We start from the raw sequence: 20,128 nt of genomic DNA on the forward strand, positions 1-20,128 counted from the left end.
TATTACTTCCTAGATTAAAGAAGGAAATGTAACCATTTACATATTAAATTTTGTTTAAAAATCATTGATTCTCAGGAATAATTTTGAATTTGTAAACATTTCATTTGGGATTTTTTCATTAGCACTTAAAAATGTGCTTATGATAATCACAGTTATTTCCACCTAACCTTTATATTTTGTGACATTCTCTAGTTTAGAAACTTTCCTTTGTTAAAAGGTTATATTTTACCTATTTTTTTAAAAAATAAGCAGTTTTAGCAATTACTTCAAAAGAAGAAATCATTTTTTTTTCTTTACAATCTGAAATGTGTGGATATCTATATTCATTTGGGAATGCTTTTAAAGGGCAAGTATACATTTTAAATAACAAGTTATGTATATTAAATGAGTATAGTAAAAGTCAGAAAGACTGATCATCAATGTCTAAAGTCACTGACATTCTTACCACATTAAAAAAAAAAGAGTATGCAGTGGAAAGTTTTTTAAGCTACTTGTTAAAAAGCAGTTTATGAATGGATCGAGAAACTGTCATCTCCTAAAACTTAAAAAAAATAAAGACAGGTTTTTTATGTTAACAAATGTTCCAAACTGATTTATAGAGGCTATCCAATTTTGCTGAAGGCTTTTACATATTTTTCTTTAGTAATATGTGTACATATGCTTGTTTTAATATAAATTTTATTTTTTAATTCTTTAACAGTTATTTTAATGCAACATGGTTAGGATAAATTTATTGGGGGCAAGATTTTTTTAAGCACTAATATATAACTTAAAAAACAGGAGGAGTATTCTGAATTCTTTGCCTATTTACCGCATATTTATTGATTAAACATCTATCTAAAACATCCCGAAAATTTAAGAGCCCACTTCCAATTTTCTTTGATTATGATCTCCTAAAAATGTATACTTCTTCCCATATTAAATTTTACTTCTGGATTGCTTAAATTATTCTTATAATTTTGCTTTTTTTAAAATGTCTTTATATCTTAAGCAACTGACATTGCTTTGATGTCTCTTTTGAACCTCTTTGCTAATGTTAGATCTATATACAATATAGTTGAAGGAATAATTTTTATTTTTCTAAAAAGTAAGATATATAATGGAACTTTTCAATACAGTGCTTAACTTAAAATGTCATGAATTAAAATAATTCATTCGTCAGGAAAAAGCTAAGCATTTCTGTTGGATCTATCTTAGGGGAAAGATAGACAGTAGTTGTAGTTAAGAAGCTTTCAGGGCCGGCCCCGTGGCTTAGCAGTTAAGTGCACGTACTCCGCTGCTGGCGGCCCGGGTTGGGATCCCGGGCGCGCACGGACACACTGCTTCTCCGGCCATGCTGAGGCCGCGTCCCACATACAGCAGCTAGAAGGATATGCAGCTATGACGTACAACTATCTACTGGGGCTTTGGCGGAAAAATAAAATAAAATAAAATAAATAAATAAAAAGAAGCTTGCAAATATCAAGCGTCCCTCGTGCTTACCAATTCTCATCCTTCAACCCTTTCTGTTTCTTTGTTTTCATTTCTCCTTCTGGCTCCCAGGGTGTGGATTTCGCCTTCCAAGGGTTTATAACCCCTTATACACTTTATTCCTCTGACTCTCTCTCTGTCTTTCCTGGCCCTTTCTTGTTGCATCCTCGTTGCCGAAACACTTCATCCGACACCAACGATAGGAAAGCAAACTTGAAGACGTGGCTGCACGTACCTTTTTTTAAAGGAAAACAGAAATGGTAGGTGGTGGAGAGTATGAGGGGTAATCAAAACCTAATAATCATTCCTTGTTCATTTCCTCTTAACACTAACGGCAAACGTCATACATGTTGGTCCTTAAATGGACTCACGATAGATAGAAACATATTTTTTCCTCATTTGGCACTAAGCTTGCTGAAGGAGTTCAGTACGCTGTTTCACTCCCATCTGAAATGCCAGCATGGAATTTTTAGCATCGTGGATATGTTGGGGGGTCAAGAAAACAGACTGAGTATTGAGTCAGTGAACTTCGCGTATTTTTAAATATACTTTTTACTTGTTAGGAAGCAAAAACAAGATAATAAAATTGGCGCAAGTCACATAATGTAAGGTATACTGCAGATTGCCCACAAAGAACTTCCTGTACCATATATAATACGGACATGTTCGATATTTTTAAACCAAATATGCCCCTTAAAAAAAAAAACTGAACAACTCAAAAGCTTGCTTAGTGAACAGTATTTCATATAGCAAGCAAACAATTCTTCACCTAGTAAGAAAGAGAGAAAATACTTAAACTTTGTTTAATATTAACAGTGTTGTCAATTTTGAAAATCTGATGCACACTTCTCCACATTAGGGATAGACGTGCACTTTAAGAGGTACACTTTAGGGACAAACTCTTGGCTGGTGGTAGAGTCCCTCTCCTCCACCATCCAACTGTGTTTCTCAAACTCTTTTTCATCAGTGTCAAGAGGCCCTTGTCAGTTACCACATTCCATCTACAGACTGCATAAAACTTTCACAGGAAAGCTCTAAATCCATGTTTCCCAAATATTTAAACCCATAGACCTTATAAGGCCTTTCTCTCTATTTTCTGAGCTTCCTCAAGCAAGACTCTTTTATCTACTTTCATTTTCTGTCGTTTTAAAAATACGTTTTCTGTATATTTTAAAATATTCTTTCTGTATATAGAATATGCTTTTTATTTCTACAAATGGTTGATTTTTTAAAAAATTGAAAATAACTTTCTTTTCTGATTAGCAAAATATTGTGTGTTCAGTGTAAACAACTCAGACTATATATAACCACTTTTCATCATATGTACTTCTATTTATACTTTTTACAAAAATGGGAACCAGCTATAAACTGCTTTTTTTCACTTGACATTACTTCTTAGAGAGTCTATGTCTGTATCCAGAGAACCGGTCTACTACATATTTCTTAATGGCTGAAGAGTGTTCCATTGTATAACTGGTATCTTCTTTGGTTCATCCAATCCTCTATTTACTGACATCAAATTTATTTTCTATTTTTATTACCTGAAACAATCTTACATTCTTGTATATACATTTTAGCTCACCCATTGGACTATTTCTTTAGGATAAAGTTTAAGAAATAGAGAGGCATACATATTCTTTTAATATGTTACAAATTGCCAAATTGCCCTGCACAGTATTTCTATCAGCTTACTCTCCTACCAACACTGTGGGAGAGTATTTGTACAGTACCTGTAATCCCATATTCTCACCAATGCTGAGACTTACTGATGTTTTAAAAAATCAAATCAATGAAAAATGAAATTTTTATTATTTTACTCAAATTCCTTTTATTTCTAGTGAAATTAATGACTGTTTTCTGCCTTTGAGTCAATACGTAGAAAATATTTCCTGCTGTTTCCTTACATGGCCTTTTTCTGTGCACACGTATCCCTGGCGCTTCTTCCTCTTCTTATAAGGACGCCAGTTACACTGGATTAGAGCCTCACCCTTGTGACCTCATGTAACCTTAAATACCTCTTTAAAGATCCTGTCCCCAAATATAGTCATATTAGGAATTAGAGCCTCAACAAATGAATTTTGAGGACACAGTGAAAACGGGGCCATCTGCAAGGCAAGGAGAGAATCTCAGAAGAAACCAACGCTGCTGGCACCTCAATCTTGGACGTCCAGCCTCTGGAATTATGAGAAATACACTTCTGTAGTTCAACCCACACAGCCTCTGGTATTTGGTTATGACAGCCTGAGCTGACTAATACATTTCCCCAACTCAAGATTATAACATTATTAATCTAAATTTTCTTCTCATCCTTTATGATTCCATTTTTTCAATTTAAATTTCTAATTTTAAATCTCACAATAAAGTTAGGGTTTATTTTGGTGTAAATGGGAGGTAGGGTTCCAACTTTAGGTTTTCACAAATGCTAAGCCATTTGTTCCAAAACATTTTTTGGAAAATCCATTCAGTACACTGATTTGAAATGTCATCTGTGGTGCTTCCTAAATTCCCATTGTGTTTGCTTCTGGACTCTATAATTTCGTCCATTGATCTGTCTGTTTATCCCTGCGCTGGTATCACACAGCATCACGCTGTTTCGATTCTCTCATCTTGACGATACGGTTTAACACGTCTTTGGTAAATTCCTACTCGTGACTCTTCTTTCTCAGAATGTTTCTAAATATCCCTTCATATTCAGTCTTCCAAATAAATGAAGATTGTGTTGTCATGTCAAAAAAGAAAAAAGAAGTGATCTCTGTGTTTTATATACAAATAAATTTGTAGAAAATTCAGGCCTTTACAATACCTGCCCTCCCAACAAGGACATGCAATGTCTCTCCATTCATTCTGATACCCTTTCAGGTGCTTTATTTGCTTGGTTGGCTTGTTTGTGTCCTTTCTTCCTACAGATTGTATATATTTCTTGTTAAGTTTATTCTTAGCATCCTTCATACTGGGCCTGGACTTTGCATGGGAAGATAAGATGCCCTGCTGTGTTGGTCTGAGTCTGAAACTTCCCCCTCCTTCTCAGGCCTGGCTTATTTCTAAAAACACCATTCTTGGAGAACTTTGATAGGCTTCCAATCGATTTCGTTCTTGAGAATTCTGTTGTTTAAAATACAGAACTGGCAATTTTGAAACGACAGGCTTCTCTCCCTGCGTCCCTACATCCACCTTGTCGCTGATTCTCAATGGCTGCAAACGTGACCAGAGCAGGCGGCCTGCAAAGCTTTGGTTGCTTAGCAACAAACGGGACTAGCTCCTCCTCTCCCCATTCTTCCAGAAATAAAGGCTTAAGCCTCAGGGTCCTGAAGGGAAACATCAGTTAGCACTCACAGTACTTTCCTCATCAATCTGCCTTCGCTTACTTCCAAAAGCCCAGGCTGCATTCCAAACTGTGGTCACAGGTTGGATTCATCAAGAGAAGTCTCATCACGTGTGGGAGGGGATCTGCACTGGAAAGCACCTCAGAGATGCCAGGGTGCCACGAAGTCCTAGCTCACCCCATTCTCCAGGATAACTATATTCCCTGTCAGGATCCCAAGCCTAACCAAAGAAACACAGCTGAAGAGAGGACTCTGCTGCTGTCATTTGGTGTCTCAGAGCAGGAAGCAGAGGCAGAAACTACTTCCTGAAACAGGGATCTACGATGTCCACGTGTTCCCCTCTCTGTTCCCCACCAGGCAGCCCAGGGCAAGCTTCCTTCCATTCCTCCCTTCTCCTGCTACTTCATTTAAGGCTGCAAGGAGTTACCAATTCACTCCACAATACTCTTCCACTCAGCTCATTTAATTACCCAAATTTAAGAAATGAATCTGATCCTCTCCAAAAATCGTTTTCAGCCAGGACACAAAGCACAGGCCACTAGCCAGACCATGGCTTGGTTGTCCTTGGTTAGATGTCCATCCCTGATCCAATCAGCTGTAGCCAGGGGCAGGCCAGAGTCAAGGGATGAAGAGGATGGCCTTATCCCGGGGTTGGGATACTATTACCAGGAGAGAATGTGACTGGGTAATAACAATTAGCTTTTCCACCATTCTGTCTTTTTCTTTTAATTTTTGTGTCATTTTGTTTCAGTTGTCTCTCTTTGATATACCACAGAAACTGTTTTTAACCTAATTTTAAGGGTTCCTCTTTTAAATAAATGAATTGTTTAAGCCCATTTTCATATATATTTAATAATAGCAATATTTAATTTAATAATTTAAACTAAATATATTAGATTATTTAATTTAATAACAGCAAGCAGCATTTATAGAACATGTATGAGCTAGGTGCTGTCCTAATCCCTTTTTATGTAAATGATACATTGTTAGTTAATCCTCATATGTAGGGTGTTTATTATCCTCATATGATAGATGAGGAAACTGAGGCACAAACAGGCTAAGAAACTCGCTCAATAGAACACACCTAGTAATCAGTGAGCCAGGACTGGAACCAGGGGTAACTGACCAAAGAGCAAGCCTTTTCCTGTCATCTTAGTTTCAGTTTTCCATGATTTATGCTGTTTCCTCTAGTTTTAATTTTTTGCCTTGTGGTCAATATTTTCTTCTCCACCTCCTCTGGTTTCCTTACTTCTGTCCCCTTCCATTTCAGATCTACCCCTTCACAGGCAGGGAGATCCCCTCCTTCGTCTGGAGGAACTCAGGCAACCATCAAAAAGCCAGACAAGAGAACAAAGTAAGGAGGGGGTGGGTGCTCACTTTACATTCCAGGGATGCCAGCAAGGCCTTGGAATGTTGTTGCACTGTGGTGGGAAAGAGGTTCCTAGGCCCCATCCTTTCTCAGAGTCGGCCTGCAGCTCTGATCTCTGCCCCTCTGATATTAGCAGGGCTTGCCAGAATTTCCTCTACTTCCCATATGGCTGTTATACTCTCTAAAGAGATGGCATCTTCCTTTAATTTGCTTCTAAACTCTACTTATTTGGAAGAAAATCTTTGACATTTGTGGTCTGTGTTTGATATTATTTCCAAAGTAATCATCCTCCTCCCAACTCCACTCCACCTTATCCCCGTGGTTAATTTACTTTTATCAAAGTGGTACTTTTTTGGTTGGGGGTAGAATATGTGCCCTTATGTCACCATCATTCTGAAATTGTTAGCTTCCTTTTGATTCATTCTACGTTAAGTGAGCTTTAATTCATTTCCATCTACATCAGGAAGATTTTTCAGCTACCTAATATCACCATTAAAACTATGCCTAAATATTTTAAGAATGAACAGTCAGCAAGAATTTATTGTTTCTGAACACAGACTCCATTTAACTAGGGTACCTGTAAACTAACAATAAAGAAAAACAACAACAATGATAATAGTAAATGGTAATGTTAATATTTTATATAATAAAATCATTAAGTATATGTATATATTATAAATTAATACCTATCTACCAGGAATCTGAATGTCATTATAAAGGCTATATATTTATCAAAAAATCCCATCGAGACTAGGAAAAACATTAAAAGAACATTAACTTGCTATATGGCACAAAGTTCACCAGTTTCTCGTTTGTAGTTTGTATTCTGGGATGTAGCAACGAATTAGATTCTGGATGTCTGACAAAATTTCACCGACTCCAGTAAAAGTCAATGTAGGTTTTGCATGAGTCAGATCATGTTCCTTAAGTTATTTAAACACTAAGTATGAATTTGGACTAATAGATAGAAGAGAAATTGATTAAGGTCAAGCAGTTTATAATTAATGTGTAGACCATAAGCATTGCAGAAAGTTTAATTCCAAAGTTATTCTAAAGTAGGACACAATAATTTAAGAATTAGCTGGGAGAGCCTTAGTTGAATCTTACAGTTTATTGACAAAGGTAAACAGAATGGTGTAATGACGTCTTCTTTTAAAAGTATTATAAAGTAGTGGTCAAAAATGCTCAAACTCCATGTGGAATCATTGGCCAGATAAATACATTCCTGGAGTTCTACCAATAAAAGTAAAAATACATATATATGTTCCATTAGTGATTCACAAACCAGTGTAAGAAAAAACTTCTTAAGTCTTTCTGCTACAGAAATATAGCAGTAAAAAAGTCTAAATACGATACTACTAAACCTCATAAAACACAGAATTCTTTCTCAGCACTAAAGTCCTAAAAGCGGGATGCAACGTGGTCAGAGTTATTTCTGGTTTTGAAAACATCAATTATGAAAACCATTAGGATTGTGTTTTTACCAGCAACTGCTTACCACAGATCTGGGAATTTGGTATAATTTTCACAAATGAAGTGGCTAATGCAGTTTTATGCTATAACTTACCTCAAAATAGTACTATACCTCTCAAGGAGCATCCTAGGTCTTGGAGATATTGAGAGCCACACGGGAAATTATTATCTATGCTCTGCAGGAAACAGAAAAATATCACAAGACATGTAAACCATGAAAGGAAAGTCAGGTGGAGCAGAACAGAGAGAACAGAAAGAGGGATAAAAATTTTAAAAAGAGAAAATTGTGACCTCTATTTGGCTATCAAAAAATGATTCTTGGTTTTAATGTGAAATATTTTCCATTGCTCTTTAGTTATACTTTATACATCTTCCAGACAAGAAAAAATCACTTAAAAAATTATAGCATATGGCTGAAAGCTAACCTTATGCCCTGAGTGAGAGCGCAATTAATTCAGACCATATTTAGCATCCAATTGTAACCCTGGGACCCTTACATTCACCTACTGACAAATCTGGTTCATGACTGTTCAGGATATAATTTTTCTACACTGAATCATTTCCATAATAAATTACTTTTGTGGCTCTTTTTATTATATCTGAAATTATTGCTTGACTTTAAAAAATTAAGGTAAAATCAGTCTTCTTTACTATATTTTGAAAAGGATTTTTAAAAATCTCTTTCAATCTGTTGGTCTCAACTTTGAGGACTGATCAAAGCGAATGTATTGATATTTCTTATGTACTATATTTTCCTCCCCAAGATGATACCCACAATGTGTATTAGTATTCAAGGCAACCTGGTAATTTCTCTTGAAAACACTACTCCTGAGCTACCCACACCCCAGCAGCTACACAGTTTGCCAACTTCTCAGTTCAACAAGAAGAAATGGAAAAATTTCAAAGTAAGGAAAAATAATCTTTACATGCATTGAAAAGTGTATTTAGACAGGGGAGTATTTCTAGCTTGTCCTTTCACTGCCGTAATTAACATTGATCTGAATCCAAGGAAGCTGGGACTAATGACACATGATTTCACCAGTGATGCGGCATTTGAGACAAATAGCATGTGATACAGAATGGAGTAAATAAACAGAATATAAAAGACCCGGAAAGAAGGACTACTCCTGTTTAACAAACTCCAATGTCATAGCAGCTGGATAGGTAACACAGATAAGTGAATAGGGCCTCTGTAAGTACACATGCATAGCCAAGTCCCCAGTAGCGGGGACTCTGGCAAATTAGAGCAAGTCCTGTCTAAACGGATAGACTAACTTGCTGATATATATATATATATATATTCATTTTTTTTCATGCAGAACCATTCATTAACCATTTATTTGCACATTCTTGATCAACACTCATTCTGCAGTATCCTCGCTCAATCGCATAGCTTTAAAACCATTATATGAAAATGGCAGCCAATGTTACCTCCCAGTCCCAACTACACCCCTGAACTCCATATTGTCATCTCCAGCTGCCTACTTAACATCTCCACTTGGACATGTACCAGGCATCTCAAACAAAACAAATTCTTGATCCTTGATTCTCCTCTCTGAAATCCAAATAGAATCTTCCCTCATTCTTTCCCATCTCGGTGAACGGCTCCACCACTCGTAGTTGTCTCAAGTCCAAACCTTCAAGTGGTCCTTGACGCTTCTCTTTTTTCCAGTCCTTAAATCCAATCCATCATCGTGTCCTGTGGGCTTTATTTTCAAAATATGCTCAGATTCATTCTGCTCCTCACCACGTCCACCATTACTGGTCTACTTTCATCTGTGTCCTGGACGATTGCAAATAGACTCTTAACTGGCTCTCTGCTTCCACTCTTGTTTCCTCATAGCCTCTTCTCCACGCATCAGCTAGAGATTCTTTTAGATACTCAAATAAATAAAATTTAAAGTGTTCCAGAGACATTTAGCCCCAAGATGATCTTAGTTGGAGAAAAAAGGGCTATACAATACTCCTCTACCTCGGAGATTTGCCCTCTTTTCTCCATCTCTCTGAATGCCACTAAACACGCACATCAATCTAATCACAGCCACTGCTCTGGAGCACTCTATCATTATCTGACATACTATACTTGCTCTCTGGTTAATTGTTCATCTTGTGCCTTTAGAATGAAATCTCCAGAAGGGCAGGATTTGTGTTCTTCACTGCTGTATCCACAGAGGCAAAAACTGTGCCAGGCACACAGTGGTTGCTCAATAATGGATGGATGGATGGATGGATGGATGGATGGATGGATGGGTGGATGGGTGGATGGATGGATGAATGGATGAATGAAGAGTTAAGATCTAAATCCAGACACATAATCTCAAAGCTTGTTCTTTCACCACTAAATAGCTTGACTCCTGGATGGTGCCAAATCATGTAGGGCCTTAGGAGTCAACAAAGATTTTTAATTCTATTCTGAAAACAAGAAGTTATTGAAGGGTTTTAAATGGAAGAGTGACACCATTAGATTCATGCTTAAGAAACATTACTTTGACAGCATCTTTGGAGAATATTTGGGATGGAGGGAAACCACTTAGGAGGATTTGCAATAATCTAAGCAAGAGATGCTGGTGGTCTGGAATAGGGTTGTGGCCACAGAGATGGAGAGAAAAGGACCAATTAGAAATTGTTTTCTGAGATGGATTCATCAGGGATTGGTGACTGATTGCCTGTGGGAGGTAAGCAGAGTGGGGAGTTAAGGATAATTTACATGTTTATGGGTGTCAATCACTGTAATATATGGGTGGGAAATAATTAGTTCAGTGTGGTCACACTGAGTTTAGAAATCTGTAGGACATCCACATGGAGTTATCATAAGGCCGGTAATAGAGAGGTCTAGGCCTAGTGCTTTAGATTTTGGAGGCAGTTACCGTATAGATTATAAGTGGAGCTATGGAAGAAGAGATCATCCAAGCAGACCACAAATAATAGGAGTTGAGGATCTGGGATAAAAACATGAAGAAAAACCCAAAAGACAGGCGGAGGAAGAAAAGCTTGCAAAAGAGAATAATAATGAGTGGTCAGCAGGTAAAAGCATAACCTAGTGTTTGTTTGCCAGAAAGAACTAAAGCAGCTTACTGAAGTGCCTAACACATTCTCAAGAAGTAGTATGTACCAGGAGACTCTGAATCAAATACGCCATCATTCAAAAGAGCTAATGTGTAAAACCATCAGAACAGAGTAGATGGACAAGCTGGAAAGACATAATGGGTTGATCAATATAATGTCATGCTTGGTATTAAGTATGGTATATGATAAATAAGCAATAACGAACAGCAAGGTGCTGGGAAATGTCGAGTAGAGAAATGATGACAGAGGAAATAAAAGAAAGGGAAATGAACTATCATACCAAGGCTAACAGCCTATATACCTATTCTATCTCAATCTTCCTACTACACTCACCATTTACTTGTAAAATTCTGCAACACTTTAAAACCCCTGGAGATTGCTCCTTATCAGCACTTGTGGGGGAAAAGTTAATTGGCAAACTTTTATCAGGGTTTCACTGTAATTCTATTGTATACAGAGTTGTGTTGCTCATTGTTAATCCTTATGACAAAGAAGTAGTAATTCTAATAGTAAAATCAGCTAATTTTCAATGACTGTCTCCGAGTATTATTGCAAGAAATCTGAGATTGCTCTTTCAACAACTGTAAATGCCATTTTTTAGTATAATCTTACATAATTTAGATACTCAGGATAAAAATTGAGATTACTTTTAAAAATGTCTCTTATTTAGTAACAGTTCACATTTATTGGGTGATTAATATACACTTGGGAATCTTTTAAGTGCTGTACATGTATCAACTAGTTTAAACTGCCCAACAACTCAATAGAATAGATTTTTTATTATTATTGCCATTTTACAAATGACGAAACTGAGGCGTTTGAGTGTTTTCCTTATTAAGTGGCAGAGCCAGAAACCCTTGCCATCTGAGTATGCTCATTTTTCTTTTAGTTATTTTGCCTCCGGTGTTTCATCAGGTTGACCATTCACTTATCAACGTTTATTTTTTGGTGAGAGCTAAATCTCATACACAACACCTCACAAAATGACACAGAATGTTATCTCCATCATTTTATACGATGCCGCCTTAATTTTTTGTGTTGACAGGAGAAGCAAATTCTATTCTGTTGCTTTTTGAACTAAACAAACATACAGAAACTGAACTCAAGAAGGAAGCACTTACATATAGATTTTAATATGAAATAAATATAAAATTGTGATCAATATTTAATCTCTTACAAATAATGGGCTTATTTCCATTTCCTGGTGAGAAAACCTCGAGAGATCTCAGCTGACAGGACCAATGACTGGGAAGGGAACACAGCTAGGCAAGTATTCTCCAAAGTGGTTCCTGAATGCCTAGTCTCTGCCCTGAAATCATTTAAAGGGTTCGCAGCACACCTTCTGAGCTCATCTTCCTATATTTCCCTTTTGCTGCCGTAAATTTCAAATTTTCTTCAGTTCTCTCAACTTGAACAATGTATTTACTGGCTGATAGGCATTTCTGACTATCATTTTACTCTTAGAGGATATTGAAAATCTAGGTATAATTTTTATGTTTAGTATCTTAATAGTAAACATACATTTAAATATATTTCTTACTTAAAATACAAATAAAATACAATTCATATTTATATTTTAATATTTTCCCTAAATTGGCTTTAATGTCATGTACATCTGATAAACATGGGTAAAATGCTGTATATAAAAGGATAAATAAGAGTTTGGGGTGATTAAACCAGATAAAGTCACTAGTTTGATGTTAATAATACTTGATAGATCCCTGTAATTCAAATAAATGGTATTTAGTATGGAGTAAATAAATGAATGAGTCCTTGTATTCTCAATTCTATTCTAGACAGAGAGATAAATATGTGTAGAGATGCTAGAGAAATGTACGTACATTCACAAAAATACATAGTCGGATGTGCCTGTTAATGAGTGATGCTCAGGGAAATTTACATCAGCAGCACATAACCATTTGCGAATGAACCTGGTCCTTTGTAAGCTAGTAGTAGAACTAGTATGTGTTGGGTGCTTGATTCATAAGATTGTTGATTTGGTCATTTTTTAAAATTATTATTATTATTAACTTATTTTTAGTTCGAAAAGCAACTACAGGAAGGATTAGAGGGTGGTGTGGTGTCAGAACTGTTCAATATCTTGACTGTGGTGATGAATAAAGGAATAACACAGGTGAGAAAATTGTAAAGAACTCCACAGGTGCATGCAAACATACACACACTCACAAATGAGGGTAAGTAACACTTGACAATGAGGGTAATGTAGAAATGATGCTAGGGAGCAACCAGTTATGTCCACTACAGTCCCTTCCATGCATCCATACACACTCTCCTTTGCATACAAAAGCTTTCTTGGGCTTTTCAAATGCCCAGAGGTGGCATTTGAAATGACCATTGAAGAACAAGAAATAAAGACACAATTCATTCTTTTCTTGATGATTTCAGGGGGCACTTCAAAATGTTTCAGTAAGTTAAGGTCATCATTATATTCAATTTACTGGAGAAAAGAAACAAGAAAATGTCAGTTATTCAAGTCCCCCAGATAGTCATTCAGTTTCTGACAGAGAAAGCTGTTACTAGAGGTAGAGTTGTTTTGACTCCTACATCTTATCAAGAACCTCCCCTTCCTCTCCCCACTTCCCCAAGTAACCTCCCAAAGTCAAGGTTTCCAAAACTGAAACCTAATCTGTTCCATGGGTCAGGGTGGGTGTTCATTGCACTGTAAGACATTCTAGTCTAGATATTGAAACTGACTCATGTGCGTCCATGTTCGTGGCGAGGCTTGCCTCTCCTGATATCTTGTGCGTGGAAATGTCTTTGATGTTCTTCAGAGGGCTCTGAACTAACTTTGTCCCTGATTCCTGCTACTCATACTAGCTATCTGAGGTCCAAAACTCCCCCTCCACCACTTCCCCGCTTTCAGATTTGATTCTATCCTTGTAAGTTTCCATTTCCCACAGTGAGTCCCTTCTTTCCACTATGTCTTATAAGACCTCTGCTTCACCTATTTAAACTTTTGTTGCACAGCTCCATATTTATATTTGTCACTGAAAAATGTTAAATAAAGTGGAGTTATCATTTTCTGACCTCATTTCTTCACTCTCTCCCCTTAAGCGAAACTGGATTTTTTCAGAAAATACCACGGCATGTATTCAGTCTCAGTGAAGATTACACCTTTGCTTGCCCTTCTCATACCACTCAATGGGGAAAAGAGAAACTGGCTGATCGGTGGGTTTCCAGATCCTTAACTCACCATTATTATTCCATTTTTCTTCTTTTGATGTTGAGAACATCCAGATATATCACTTTTTAACATTTTTGCATTTCTTTCTTTCTCTCTGCCTCCACCACCCCAAGAAACACTGACCCTTCCTTGTTATTTTCAGAATCTGGTTCATATTTTTCTTTTGGTGTTTAAAACTGGGTGCCATCCTCAACAATCACAAACTCTTTGTTCAATGCTCACATTATATAATGAACTTAAAATTCTTTGCCTTCCTCAGATCCACTAAGCTATATGTCTTCTCTATAATTGCCCTCTATCCACATGACCCACTCTTTTCAGATGGCATTCTCACAAGGTTCAGACTCACCATTTCAGTCTTCATCCTCTTCCTCTTTTACCATAAATTTACCTACCATATGTCCCTCTCCCACTGTAGCTACTCTTCCCCTCCATCCAGAGCTTAATCATCCCATCCCTTCCACTTCACCTGGTCCAGCTGACCCTTCTTGCTACAACCTTCTAAGTCCCAGGTCCCTTCTCCTGCCCCACAGGGGTAAAGCTTTGACTGGCCCTTCAAGGCTTTCTTTACATATTTTTTAATTTTCATTTTCTCTCTCGTTATTCCCCAATACAATTATACATTCTAGTTCAACTAATTTAATTACTACCCCATGGACACGTCAGTGATTATTTTTACCTTGTAATCTTTGTTCACCTTCTTTTCTGTAGGAAGGAATAGGTGTAGAAGTAGATTATTCCTACCTCTGCATTTACCCAAATCCTTCTCACTCTCTAAGGAATCACTCAGCTTCCACCTCCACAAGGCTTTCACTGTCCCCTCAAGCACTCAGTGATCCCGTTCTCTTCTCAACTTCCATAGCACATGTCTGTAAAACTCACTCGGAAGTTATCATATAGATTTTATAATCATTTAATTTGTCATACATATGTATGAACTCTTATTCTCAAGAGTATAAGATCCCTGAGGGCAGGGTCTGTGTCTTATGTTTCTTTGTACTCTCTACAAAGTGCTAAGTACATATGAAGGGTGAGTACAGAACTGTTGAATGAAATAAATGAAGAAAAACTTGGTTCTAAGGCAGCAATTCGCAATTCAGGTCTCCTATCATGTGGATATACCTCATTTTGTTTAAGCTACATTGTTTAGTGACAGAATAATGGAACAATGCAGAGAGAAAGCACACAAGTTAATTTTATTAAGCTTTCTATGAATGTAACTTAGTGATCAAGCTTGCAAGCTCTAGAATCAACAAAATCTAGGTTTGAATCCAAGCTCATCAGATGTTTGAGGATGGGCAAGTTTCTTAATTTTTCTCTAAGACTCAGTTCTTCACATTTGAAATGGAGGTTGCAATACTACCAACCTTATAGTGTCGTTTGAGAGATTAAAGTATTTAGCAGTCGCTGAAGTGCTTAATGAGCGCTCAAGAAATATTAAATATTAATATTATCAGACATCCATAATATAAAGGGGACCCATTACTCTAAGGGATTTCTATGTGGCTAGGTGGCTACCTAGAAACTGAAAAGTACTCTCCACTGGTGCACAGTGACCCCAAAGCATGCCAATTATTATTACATTAAATATCAACACATATGTTTTGCAACGTGTAGCTTGCAAAGACCTAAAGTCTCATGATGTAAAACAATGGGAACTGTCCAAAGAAGCATCTTTTTTACACCATATTCCATCCCCACTACAAGTAGCTGGCAAAACCACCCTAGGTCATGAGAACCCTCTGAGGAGATGATGGCTCACTGCTGTCCTCACGTGCGCTCAGCACCATTGGCCTCTGCTGACCCGCCTCTCTGTGTGGAATCTTCCCTTAGCCGGTGGCCATTCTCAACTACATGGTACGCTCCCTCATTTGAATGCTCTAGACTTCAATAAGAAATGGTTTCCTGTGTTCGATGCAGGGGCTATTGATTTTTCTTTGCTCCTTGGACCATGTCTGCACTGTCTCTTCAGAATCCACAGGTTTAAAAACAGGATGTAAAACCTAAGCATTCTACCTCTTGCTGCCAATTCAGTGGCCTCTTCTTACTCTTTACACAGAGTAGGAATCACCAAGTTCCTTCAGAGTCAGTCAGTCAACAAATACCAACTGAGGGCCAACTATGAGCCAGGCACAATTTCTACATGGAGAATTAGGACCTCTGTCCCTAAGGAGTTTATATTCTAAAGGCACGAGGTTTGAGTGGCGACACGTGGTCACACTCCCTCGTTTTGAGTTCATTCATTCTCCTCTTTGGGCTATTGGGCAGCAAGCTTCTAAGCTACTGCAAATTCACCCAAAGACTAGTGGCCTTCCTAGCCTTTCAAAGATTGGTCTACTCCTCAAGACATGTCTCCTTTCTTGTCCTAGGGCTGACAAGGAACTAGAGTAGACTCCAGGTTCACTCTCATTAAGCAATAAATAGAAATTGTCAGTCTCTTGGGTATATTGATGACAAGCTGTTTCTTAAATGAAGCTGAGTGCTCTTCAGCTCCTAAAATATTTGCCCAGAGGGGCAGTTTTCAACTCTCCTAAACCTAGTTAAGGAGGCAGAGGTCATAGCTCTGAATTCTTATTCTAACTAAGCAGGGTGTTTCTATTACCTGAAATCCTTGGAATATGGCAGTGGTATCTCCTAACACAAATCTTAGAATTATTGTTCTGATCTGTTGAAGTGACATTAAATGCACATGATTCCAAAAAATCAAAAGCAAACTAATCACACCAAATAAAAAAAAATTTCCTCATGGGTTTGAGACTGAGAATTACACAGTCTACTCTTTATACTATCTTTGCAACTATTTTTCCATAAATCTAAAACTATTCTAAAATTAAAAGTTTTTTTTTTAAAAAATAATTTCTGGGGGCCAGCCTGGTGACGCAAGCGGTTAAGTGCACGCACTCCGCTGCGGCAGCCCGGGGTTTGCTGGTTCGGATCCCGGAAGCGCACCAACGCACTGCTTGGCAAGCCATGCTGTGGCGGCGTCCCATATAAAGTGGAGGAAGGTGGGCATGGATGTTAGCCCAGGGCCAGTCTTCCTCAGCAAAAAAAAAAGAGGAGGATTGGCAGATGTTAGCACAGGGCTGATCTCCTCACAAAAAATAATAATAATAATAATTTCTGTCAAAAGAAAGATAGAAGTAAGTATAGATATTATTTATCTCCCATTTTAGTCTTTCTGATGCTTCAGATCCTCTTCTTACTCGGCAGCCATTGGGTAGGAACCTAAAATCCTAGTCTTTGTATAAACTGCATTATAAGATGTTTCTTCTTTTTCTTTTTAAAACCTCTTGCCTGATTTGCCGAGAGTCAAGCAGATAAAAAAATAAAAGTCATTCTAACCTCCGTACCAGATAAAGAAAAGACTTAAGTGCGCTGACATAGTGTGCTGTCCATATATAATCATAAGGCTGACATGCTGTCAATAGCACTCAGCTTAGCAGTGATGAGCACTGGTGACAGGTTGATGCTGAGCCATCCACAAAGAGCCAGAGAACACACTCAGTGGAAGATTGGCCTGGAGCTTGGCTGGGAGTGAGACGGGGCTAACCCTGATTCTGGCACACCTGGGTGAGAGTGAAAACAGTGTTAGAGGCAAACTAAGCACAAGGTATGAAATTCTTCCTGCCTTTGGCCAGGATGTTCACCAGGAACACAGCTGGGACTAAACTTGCCAACAGTGGTCCAATAGTGTACTCTTCAGCCCAATGGTTTCAAAAGTGGTGTATTTGCATCCTAAGAGGTCTGCAGAAAAATCTCTTGGGGTTAAGGGAAGAAAATATTAGAACGTGTACTTATATGTATTTTTATCTAAAAAGAAATACATTAGGGGCCAGCCCAGTGGTGCAAGCGGTTAAGTGCGCGCGCTCCGCTCGGCGGCCCAGGGTTTTCAGGTTCGGATCCCGGGTGCACACCAACGCATTCCTTGTTAAGCCATGCTGTGGCGGCGTCCCATAGAAAGGAGAGGAAGATGGGCACGGATGTTAGCCCAGGGCCAGTCTTCCTCAGCAAAAAAGGAGGATTGGCGTCGGATGTTAGCTCAGGGCTGGTCTTCCTCACAAAAAAAAAAAAATACATTAAAATTTCCTGATATTTAACGTATGAGTTGACCCCGGCACTCTCACTGCATCTGTTTAACGTTGTTTTCTTACACCTTATTTCTATTAGAAGGGACTTTCCCAGGCAAACTCTTAGTCTCTCCACCACTCCAACCCAATGCTGTCAGTCTTACCTGAGCAGTCTTCTCTCTTGGGGACACCTGCCCCAGTCTCCTAATGCCTGGACTGAATGGGGCCCTGTTAGCAGGCCCATTTGGCTCTCACATTAAGCCAAATTAAGGAGTTCCACGTTTAGAGGCCTTGACACCGGTACTCTCATTCATTCACTCACTCTCAGTCTCTTAGAGTTCACACGTGTGTAAGTGATTTCATGGGTGTGCCAGATATACTTCATTGGCTCCTCCAGATCTATTCTTCATCCCTTTTCACTCTCCTTTATGCCCTGGAAGACTGGCCTCCATGAGCTACACCCAAGGGCTCCTTGACTGTCAGCTTCTGGTTGGTGACATTTTCTGTGATAACCAGTGGCTATACTGCCTAATAGACACTTACAAAAATATAAATAATCACTCCCTCCGTCGTAGAGGTAATGTTTTAACAATGAGTGAAATAGTAAGTACTTTTCAAAAAAAACTCTTCCTGTGGAGGACACATTTTGGAAAAGAATTTCGGGAATGATTTCTACCATAATATTTTTTGTAGCTTAAACAGTGTAAGTAAATTTGCCTTCTTTAAAAATGCCTCTCACATCCTGATACGTTGAAAATTTAAAAACAGAATTTTCTGACTTGCTTAAAAATATTTCAGTGGGTTTGAAGTGTGTTTGTCAAAATCAGAATAGTCAACGTGTGATTGCTTTGTGAGAGCTACTAACTCACATGAGAGAAGATGGAAATTTAAATTTACAAGGAAAATTTCAACACAATCTTTGTGTAAATTTGTGAATAGGATTGAAAACTGAGTATCATGATTTTTTAGTGCAGGCAAACACATATTTCTTCCATTTGGTTCTACCTCTGATTGTGAGGGGTCTCTGGTTGTGATGTGACAGCCATTAAATACAAGTATTAAAATAAAATGAGCTTCTAAACAGATCTTTTAATTGCTTCAGCAAAAAGTTTTAAACCAAGATTTTCGAAAACATAAATTTTGGTACTGCAAAATAAAATAATTTAAGATGGAAGGAGCTTGGTTCTCTTAATCACTGAGTGGTATGTCACTCTTCATAAACTCACAGTAATGAGTTATGTGAACCAAAATAAGCTTTAGTATATTTAGGCACTGAGATTTTAGTGTTTAGTTACAGCAACTATCCTACCTTGATAAGTACAGAAATTGGTACTTTGACATGTTCTTCTATTGTAACAAAAGCCAAAAGTAAGTGGCATTGGTTTGGTGACTGGCCAGCAGAAGGTGAGAATATAATACAGCAGGCTAGATGTCTGGAGCATTCTGCTATGCCTCAGCAAATTTTGACTAAAGCTGTCATGGGAGAACTTGGAAGGCAGACCGCAAATCTACTGAGCCTGTAGCTCCAGGGGAAGTGGTTGGAACTGTCGGTGCGACAGTGTGTTGGCTACTTCTTAAGCAAGAAAGATATGCACTTTGAGTTTGGGTTGACTTTTAAGCAGAGAATGGCAAGAGTAGAAAGTTCAGCGATAGGGGCTTTCCATAGTTGAAAAGTTGATATCTTTGGGATCTGAAATAAAAAATGGTCCTGAATGACAAAGTGACAGTGATATTTCTCCAACAACTCAGCCCTTCAGTAAACATCAGATGCAGAGAGGCGCTTTTCCACCACAGCATACTGTTTTGGATTGCCTCAAGGTACCGGCATGAAGATGAAGGAAAAACATGAGGACCAAGAAACAAACAATAAGGCGAGTTTATTAACTATGCCTAGAAAAAACCTGGGCACATGGAACTAACTGGAAGCAAATAGATCAGAGACTTACTAAAATTTTTTTGGAAGAAGTTGTAGGGCCGAAGAAACCATGAGCCAGGGCTAAAAATGGCCTTAAAACCACCCTTGGGCGGGAAGAGAGATTTGAAAGCTGCATGGTCCACAAAGAGAGGATATTGCCATGGAGGATGATGGTTAAGGAAGAAACTCTCAGAGAGAGCAGCCAAGGGCCACAGAAAGAAGAATCAGAAACAGAACGAG

Source organism: Ceratotherium simum, chromosome 37, assembly GCF_057802395.1.
Source record: "Ceratotherium simum simum isolate JZ-2026a chromosome 37, ASM5780239v1, whole genome shotgun sequence".
NCBI classification, from domain to species: domain Eukaryota; kingdom Metazoa; phylum Chordata; class Mammalia; order Perissodactyla; family Rhinocerotidae; genus Ceratotherium; species Ceratotherium simum.